At 35.6% G+C, this 9,047-nt stretch overlaps 1 pseudogene; it reads right to left on the bottom strand.

Annotated features, from left to right (window-relative positions):
- Window positions 1-331: 331 nt before the first annotated feature.
- LOC137209206 (olfactory receptor 10R2-like) lies at window positions 332-4,308 on the bottom strand (annotated as a pseudogene).
- Between the last annotated feature and the right edge of the window lie 4,739 nt (window positions 4,309-9,047).

The following is a 9,047-nucleotide window of genomic DNA, read 5'->3' as shown; positions in this document are numbered from 1 at the left end:
TGGGGCTAACAAGCCAAACATAGGGTAATAGATAATGGTTGTTAGGATCCTTTTGAGAACTATCTCTGCAGAAGAAGATAAGTAGGAGAGTTGTCTTTTAGTGACAGATGCTCTGATATCTCCCTTAATTTTGCAACAACCTTGAGATAAACATGTTGCTATGTGTGCTTTACTTAAGAGAACATTACATCCCCACAGTGTCAAACAACTTATCCAAAGCCACACAGTCATACAGGTGAATAGACTAGAAACTTTTATGACTTAAACAATTAGATACATATTTGACTCAAATTTGTGTGTACTGTTGAAAAAATGTTTTAATTATAAAGTCTTAACAGAAAACCCAGTCTTTCCAATCATTTTCTGAATGGCCAGCTGTACATCTTTGTTCCTGAGGCTGTATACCATAGGGTTCAACAGTGGGGTGATGATGGTATAGGTCACTGTCACCAGCCCATCTTTGCCTGATGTATATTTGGCTGAGAGTCGCAGGTAGACAAAGGAAGCACAGCCGTAGTGGACAATGACTACAATGAGATGAGAGGCACAGGGGGAGAATGCTTTTTGCTTGCCTTCAGCTGATGAGATCTTCAGGATAGTAGAGACAATAAATTCATAGGAGATGCAGATGAAGATCAAGGGCACAAGCCCCAAGACCCCACCAGTGAAGATGACAGGTTCATTAATGTAGGCTTCAGCATAGGCGAGATAGATGACTGGTGAAATATCACAAAAATAATCTTTGACCTTGTTGGAGCCACAGAAAGGGAGGCTAAAGACCAAAGTTGTTCCCAACAGAGATATTAGGAAACCACTAACAATACAAGTTACTGCCAAGTGCCCACAAACCCTCCAGCTCATGAGAATGGGGTAGTACAAAAGCTGACAGACAGCAGCATAACAGTCATAGCCCATCACTCCCAGAGGCAAGGAATTGGTGACAGAAAAAACAAGGAAAACGAACATCTCTGAAGCACAACTCACAAAGGAGAGTGTCCTGAGTATGGAGAGCAGATTGATAAGCATCTTGGGCAGGATGACAATTGTTTAGAAGGTCTCAGAGGTAGAAAGCACACATAGAAAGAAGTACATGGATGTGTGGAGACTGTGATCCAAGCAGATGATTGAGATGATTGTAATGTTTCCACTCAAGATGATCAAATAGAAGCAGAGAAAGACCACAAAGAGGACAAGCTGCAATTCCCCAAGGCTGGAAAAATCCAGCAGGAGGAATTCGGTAACACAGGAGGAATTGGCCGTGGAGGGTTGATCCCACGGAATAAAGTCAATATGTTCAATTCCAGAGACCTTTAAAAGTGAGAAGTCGAGGGAATTTACCCTTCATAAAGTAGGCGGTTTCGTATGAAAGAGAAAAAACAGGCATGGGAGAAAAAAAAAAGGATTGTAAACTAAGCAAAATGTATCCTAAATTAATATGCACCCACAGTGCTATTTTTCTACCAATGATTTTAGCACTGAATTTGGGGACAAGTGTTCACATGAAATGTACAGACATTTGCTCAAAGAAAGCCTGTTCTTCAGGCCCCTTCCTTGCAGACTTATATAGTCTTTGCTTAATTTTTTGGTAATCTAATCCTCAAAAAAGCCTTTCTCTACATTAATTATGATTTTAAGTGGTCATAGTTTCATCCACATTACTGATACATATATTTCACAAGCAATACCACCAATGTCTGAAGATCTACGTTCCACCTGCTTTTAATACTTTCTTCATCTAGGTCAATAACCATTGATTTGTCTTTGTGCTGCTTGTCCTTAAAGAACATAATTCTCTTTTTTTACTAATTATATATCACATTAAAATTGACTATAATTTTAATGCAGTCATTCATTAAAATTAATTTGGCTTAGAACTACAGCTACTGTCTTAGAACTAGTGTTATGAATACCCTACAAACTCTTCTAGGACACCAGGCCTGATTTCCCTTTGCAGAAAATTTGTGGCTAAAATTAATTAGTTTTCCTTCAGCATTCACTGTTTTTCCACTTGGTTATGTATCTTATCCTTGATATACCTGAATTGGAGACCCGACAGACTGTTGCTCCGGTATCTGTCTCTGAATTCCTGATCAGTGATGCTCAGATACTTTCCCTGAGGCCTCTGACACAGTTCTTATTGTTGGTACTAGATTACATATTTTTATTTAAAACATTCTTAGCCTCTCCAAGCTCCAACCCAAATCTTTTCCTTTACCTGGATTCTGTATATCAATAAAAAGTTTCCAAAACTTCTTAGTCATCCAAGCTGTAAATTTCTGAGGCATGTTTAAACACATGATAATTCTCATCCTCCACATACAATCCATTTTTTTTTCTGTAATAGTTCTAGAATCCATTTCTTCTGTTCTTCCAGAAATTAGCTCTTTCCTGGATTATTACAAGAGCATTATGAATGGACTCCTAGGATTCTGTCTCTTCCTACTCTAAGCCACAGTTCACTACAGCAGTAAAGTTGTCTTTCTATAGGGCAAATTCTATCCTATTAACAAAACTAAATGGCCTTCAATTATCTATAAAGTTAAAACAGCTATATTCTGACTTTCATTCTTGTCTGAAAAGTAACTTTCCACTCATAGCTTCCACTGTATATCTCTTCATATGCACTTTAGCATTGAGAAAATTTGAACAATCATGTCCTTTTTCATACTATCCCCTACATCTGGAAATAGTCCATACTTCATGTTTGTTTTCATTTTATTCATCTTTTAATTGTGTGACTATCTTTAAATTATCAGTTAAAATAACATGTGCACATTGTTGTTCCTACAGCTTCTTAATTGTGCTTTATCACTTTATCTGGGTTTCCTTAGCAATCATTAGAATCTTATTTGCTTTGGCCTTAGTATTATAAGTTTACCTTTGACTACACAAATTGTAACTCACCAGAGACAGAAACTGCATCCCTGCACATAACATAGTGTCTAGTATATACCAAGTACTTGAAAATTTGTTGAAGGACCAAAGTGACCAATGACCCCAGTTTCTCTTCTGAATTATTTCAAGATGGCATTTGATTTCAGGGATTTTCTAAACTTTTTCCCTTGATTTTAATCTAGCATATAATATTAACCTTCTGCTTTGACATTTTGTGATGAAAAATCTCTATAACATTATTTTCTAAATGCAAAGACAAATGATCCATTAAAAATTGTTTTCATCCCAAAAAAATATAATTAACTGCTGTACGTTATATATGAAGGTTATTAAGAGAGTAAATCCTAAGAGTTCTCATCACAAGAAAAAATATAATTATTAATACTTTCCTCTATTTAATTTTTTTATTATTTCTTTAATTTTGTACCTATATGAGATGATGGGTGTTCACTAAACTTACTGTGATAATCATTTCATGATGTATGTAAATCAGATCAGTATGCTGTATACCTTAAACTTACATAGTGTTGCATGTTAATTATATCTCAGTAAAACTGGAAGAAAAAAAGTGCTGCATTTTCATTTTCTTTTCTGATTATCAAATGGTTTTCTCCATTATCTCACACTTTTAAAATTTTAATAGCACTTTACTGTTGGTCTTAAAGTACTTTACAAATAATACAATTTCTATTATTGTTTGATCTTTTGCTTAGACAAAGTTTTAGTAAAATTTTGAAATGGGACTTTTGATATCTTTGAATTGCCTTATCTCTAAACTTTATAAATAAGAAGTATACCCTGTGCTTTTGACCAGAACAAAGACTCCCCTATTATTCCTCCTGGGATATCTTCTCTACATTTCCAACTTCCTGGTCTCCTTTCTTTGAATATTTTCTCTTTTATAGGGTCATCCTCGGAAAGGACAGTGACTAGTTACCCAAAGAAAGATGGAGTTTCTGAAAGGAAAGGCCAGATTACTCAATGGCTATTCCCTGACCCTCCCCTGCAAACCCCTGTAATACGTCATCTACTTTTTCAAACTTATCCACAGAACTTATGTGGGAACTGAAGTTGCAGAATAAATTAACTATGGAAAACGTTGACTGTACTTAACCCAGTCTGGAATGCTTCATAAAATATTTGGTAAATAGCAGATAGTGTTTTTTGGAAATAGCTATTGATTTATTCATTGACAAATATTTGTGGAGTTTCTGTTACATGCCAGGCACTATGCTAAGTACTGTGGTAAATAAAAGATGAAATGGCAAAGACCCTGGTTACAAGTAGCTTATAGTCTACTGGAGATAAGACCTTTACACAAAATAGAACATGAAGTGTCATAAAAGGAATATGGGAATTCTATACGGAGAAAGATTTGTTACTTACAGATTCTGGGATCTGAGACAGCTGCATGGCAGCGAGATGGCAGTTGAAATAAGCTGGGGAGAATATTTTGGATTTGGACATGCAGACATAAGCAGGAAAGAAAATAAAGGCCCTACAGACCATTTCAAGTCATTATACCTTTTATAAAAGAGCCATAGGGAGGCTGCTGCCACAGTCCTTCGGGTGTGCGGACAAACAAGTGGTATTGCTATTTTCTGAATTTGGAAAGGAGGATATTACACATTCAAAGAAAGCTTGGAGAAAATAAAAAGATGGAAAAAGAAAAGGACATATAGGGTAATTAAGTTGCCTCTTCAACAAGGGGAAAGAGCAAATTGATTTTTCATTATTTTGCTCAATAACTCTTCATCACTTGTAAGGTAAAGCCAATTTCTTAAGTTGGTTAAAAAGACAACTAATTTTACCCCTTATCTACATTTGCAACCTAAATTTTAATCACACAGGACTTGCACTAAAATACATAGAGTTTTCTATATATGGCTTTGTATTTCAAGACTTCTTGGAGAGAGAGATAGAGAGAGAGAAATGTCAGCCTCAAATATCCTCTAACTTTCATCTGTGATCCACTCATTCTTCACACTTTTTAAAGTCACCAGTTATTGAACTTTCTCTAATCTGTCTAGGAAGAATTTGTTGTTCCTAGCATATTTAAAGCTTAATATATTTAAAGGTTGTTTCATGTGTCTTTATCAAAATACTCAACATGTTACATCCAAATTATTGTCTCCTGATTGTCTCTCCAATAGACCAGACATCCTCAAGGATAAATACCACAACATATGCCTTGCGAATTCTCAAAACATAACCCAATATTTAAATATATGGAATATATGAAATATAAAGTCTTGATGAATAAATAAATAGTCCATTAATGAATTAATAATGGTTTCAGTTCACTTTACAGCAGCTTGGTCCCCTTTGCACCATCATGTGCCTCCTAAGTAAAAATACTTTTTATGTTCTCATTATGTTCCATGTTCTGTATAAATTTTTGTTTTCTTCCTTTCTTATACTGTATCCCCTTATGAAAAAATCAAAACTTACCCTGTGGCCCTGCCTTCCTCTTCATCTTGGTCTTTATCCTTACATTTTTCACCATTGAACTGCCCTTTCTATCATTTGATCACATTTTCTATTTTCCACTACTAACAACTAGAAGATAACAGATCACTGGCTCCAGGGAAAACCCAACAATTTTAAAATTTGACATAAAAGTAAGTGGATTGTCACTGCTCTTCTCAACAAGGAAATAGGAGTCCCTAAATAAAAATAAAAATGTACATTTTTTTCAAATTAGAGTTTAGTGCCCAGTAACATGCAGGTGTATTCATTCTCGGACACATCCTGGAATCTTCTATGAAGGTTTCTAGGTGAAATTTGCCAAAATGATCTTCACTGTCATAATGTCCAAGGGCTCTTCTACCATTTTCTACAAACTCTGGACCATTATAAGAAAACTAGGGCTTCCCTGGTGGCGCAGTGGTTGAGAGTTCGCCTGCTGATGCAGGGGACACGGGTTCGTGCCCCAGTCTGGGAAGATCCCACATGCCACGGAGCGGCTGGGCCTGTGAGCCAAGGCTGCTGAGCCTGCGCGTCCGGAGCCTGTGCTCCGCAACGGGAGAGGCCACAACAGTAAGAGGCACGCGTACCGCAAAAAAAAAGAGAGAAAAAGAAAAAGAAAAGAAAAGAAAACTATCTACATTGCTCCACACAAAAATTTCACCTATACCTTGGATAGTTTAGGTATGTCCTCAATGAGTACGACAATGGTCTTCCTTTATACATTAGCAATGACTTCAATGCCTTGGTTAGTAATTGAAATGTTTATCTCCATAGGGATCTAATTACCACATTTGCCCAATGCTTGTCCATAATTTCCCCAGTTAGCAAGTAGAACAATGATAATACACTATGAGAATTAGTTGGTCAAAGAAAAGGCCCTTTCTAATATACTGTGGAAATTAGTTGGTTTCCTCCCAGAAATTCTCTGGTGACTTATTAGAGAGGTGGAGGTTGTCTTGGTTCTATTTGTTAAAACAGACAGGTAATTTGTTAATTACCTCCTTTGAGTATCCCTACCTAATGACTAAGTTTTTATTCTTAGTTTTGAGAAAAATATCCATTTCATATTCACATTTCTGAAAGTTAGAAGAGAGGAAGAAAGATACAAAAAATAGAGGAAGAAAATTATAAGGGCAGAAGCAAGATAGGTCTTTCAGACACATGAGAAACTTATTTGTTCCTAGAATATAACATGAGCATGATTGATATTTGTTCAATAAATAAAGAAAAAAATTTGGGTTCTGGAGTAAGATGTCATAGTGCCCTGTTTTAGGTATTAGCTGAGACTTCTCAGGAGTCTACCTCCTACTTTCACATTGCATATTTATTCCCTCTGCCAGTGAGTCCAGACACTTCGGGCTAGAAATGGGGAAATACTACACACTCATAGATGTCTCTCTCAAGGGCTCATGTGATCTGCTCTTGTGTGAATTATATTAGAGATGCTGCAGGCATGAAGAGGAGAAGAAAATTCCAGGGTATTAAGTAAGAATTTGATGACTAGGACTTGGTGGCTTCTCTCTCCTTCAGTTATGTCACAGATTGGGACCATGGCTAGATCTTCAGGAAATCTTTCAGTGAGACGATTCATCTGAAAGCTATATATTTCCCCTGAATCTGGGTGGACTGAATGACTATTTGTTCCAATAGATTATAGCAAAATTGATGCTATATTGGTTTATAAACTCTGGTCTCTAGAGCCTGTCAGCTTCTACTTCCTAATTCCTACTTCTTAATTCTTCAACTTATTTTTTATATATTGGAGTAGAGTTGATTAACAATGTTGTGTTAATTTCAGGTGTACAGCAAAATGATTCAGTTATACATACACATGTATCTATTCTTTTTCAATTTCTTTTCCCATATAGGCCATTACAGTGTATTGAGCAGTGTTCCCTGTGCTATACAGTAAGTCCTTGTTGGTTATCTATTTTAAATATAGTAGTATGTAAATGTCAATACAAAATTCCAAATCTATCCCTCCCCCCCAACCCTTAACCCTGGTAACCATAAGTTCATCCTTTAAGTCTGTGCGACTGTTTCTGTTTTGTAAATAAGTTCATTTGTATCATATTTTTTAGATTCTGCATATAAGTGATATCATATGATATTTGTCTGTGTCTGACTTACTTCATTTAGTATGATAATCTCCAGGTCCATCCATGTTGCTACAAATGGCATTATTTCATTCTTTTTAATGGCTGAGTAATATTCCATTGTATATATGTACCACAATATACAAGTACCATATGTACGTCTTTATCCATTCATCTGTCGATGGACATTTGGGTTGCTTCCATGTCTTGGCTATTGTAAACAGAACTGCAATGAACATTGGGATGCATATATCCTTTCAAACCATGTTTTTCTCTGGATATATGCCCAGGAGTGAGATTGCTGGATCATATGGTAGCTCTATTTTTAATTTCTTAAGGAATCTCCATACTGTTCTCCACAGTGGCTGTACCAATTTACATTCCCACCAACAGTGTAGGAGGGTTCCTTTTTCTCCACACCCTCTCCAGCATTTATTATTTGTAGACTTTTTGATGATGGACATTCTGGTCTATGTGAGGTGATTCCTCATTTTAGTTTTGATTTGCATCTGTCTAATAATTAGTGATGTTGAGCATCTTTTCATGTGTCACTTGGCCATATTGGAACATCAACTTTTATTCCCTACATGTTTTTTTAATGAAGTTTATTTGATTTACAATATTATATTAGTTTCAGGTATACAACATAGTGATTCAGTTTTATTGTGGATTACACTCCCTTTACAATTATAAAATATTGGCTATATTCCTTCTGTTGTACAATATATACTGATAGCTTATTTATTTTATACATAGTAAGTTATACCTCTTAATCTCCTACCCCCATCTTGCCCATCCTTCCTTCTCTCTCCCCATTGGTAACCACTAGTTTGTTCTCTATATCTGTGAGTCTCTCTGTTTTGTTATAATCACTTGTTTGTTTTATTTTTTTAGATGTCACATATAAATATAACATACAATATTTGTCTTTGTCTGACTAATTTCACTAAGCATAATACCCTCCAAGTCCATTCATGTTATTGCAAATGGCAAAATTTCATTATTTTTGTGACAATAATATTCCCTTGTATGTATATATATATTTATATATATACCTCACATCTTCTTTATCCATTCATCTGTTGATGGACACATAAGTTGCTTCCATAGGTTGGTTTATTATAAATAAAGGTACTATGAACATTGGGGTGCATGTATCTTTTTGAATTAGTGTTTTCATTTTCTTCAGGTATATGCCAAGGAGTGGAATTACTGGATCATGTAGTAGTGTTATTTTTAGTTTTCTGAGGAAACTCGATAGTGTTTTCCATAGTGACTGCACCAATTACATTCCAATAAACAGTGTGCTGGGGTACCCTTTTTTCCACATACTTTCCAACTTGTTATTTGTAGACTTTTTGATGATAGTCATTCTGACAGGCGTGAGGTGATATCTCATGGTTTTGATTTGCATTTCTTTGATTATTAGTGATGTTGAGCACTTTTCATGTGCTTGTTTGTCATCTGTATGTCTTCTTTGGAAAAATGTCTATTCAGGTCGTCTGCCCATTTTTTAATCTTTTTTTATATTGAGTTGCGTGAGCTGTTTATATATTTTGGATATTAACCCCTTATTGGTCACATCAT

The sequence above is a fragment of the Pseudorca crassidens genome, chromosome 2 (genome assembly GCF_039906515.1).
Source record: "Pseudorca crassidens isolate mPseCra1 chromosome 2, mPseCra1.hap1, whole genome shotgun sequence".
Lineage (NCBI taxonomy): Eukaryota > Metazoa > Chordata > Mammalia > Artiodactyla > Delphinidae > Pseudorca > Pseudorca crassidens.
The sequence above is the reverse complement of the archived record's forward strand: the minus strand, read 5'-3'. Positions and strand labels throughout refer to the sequence as shown.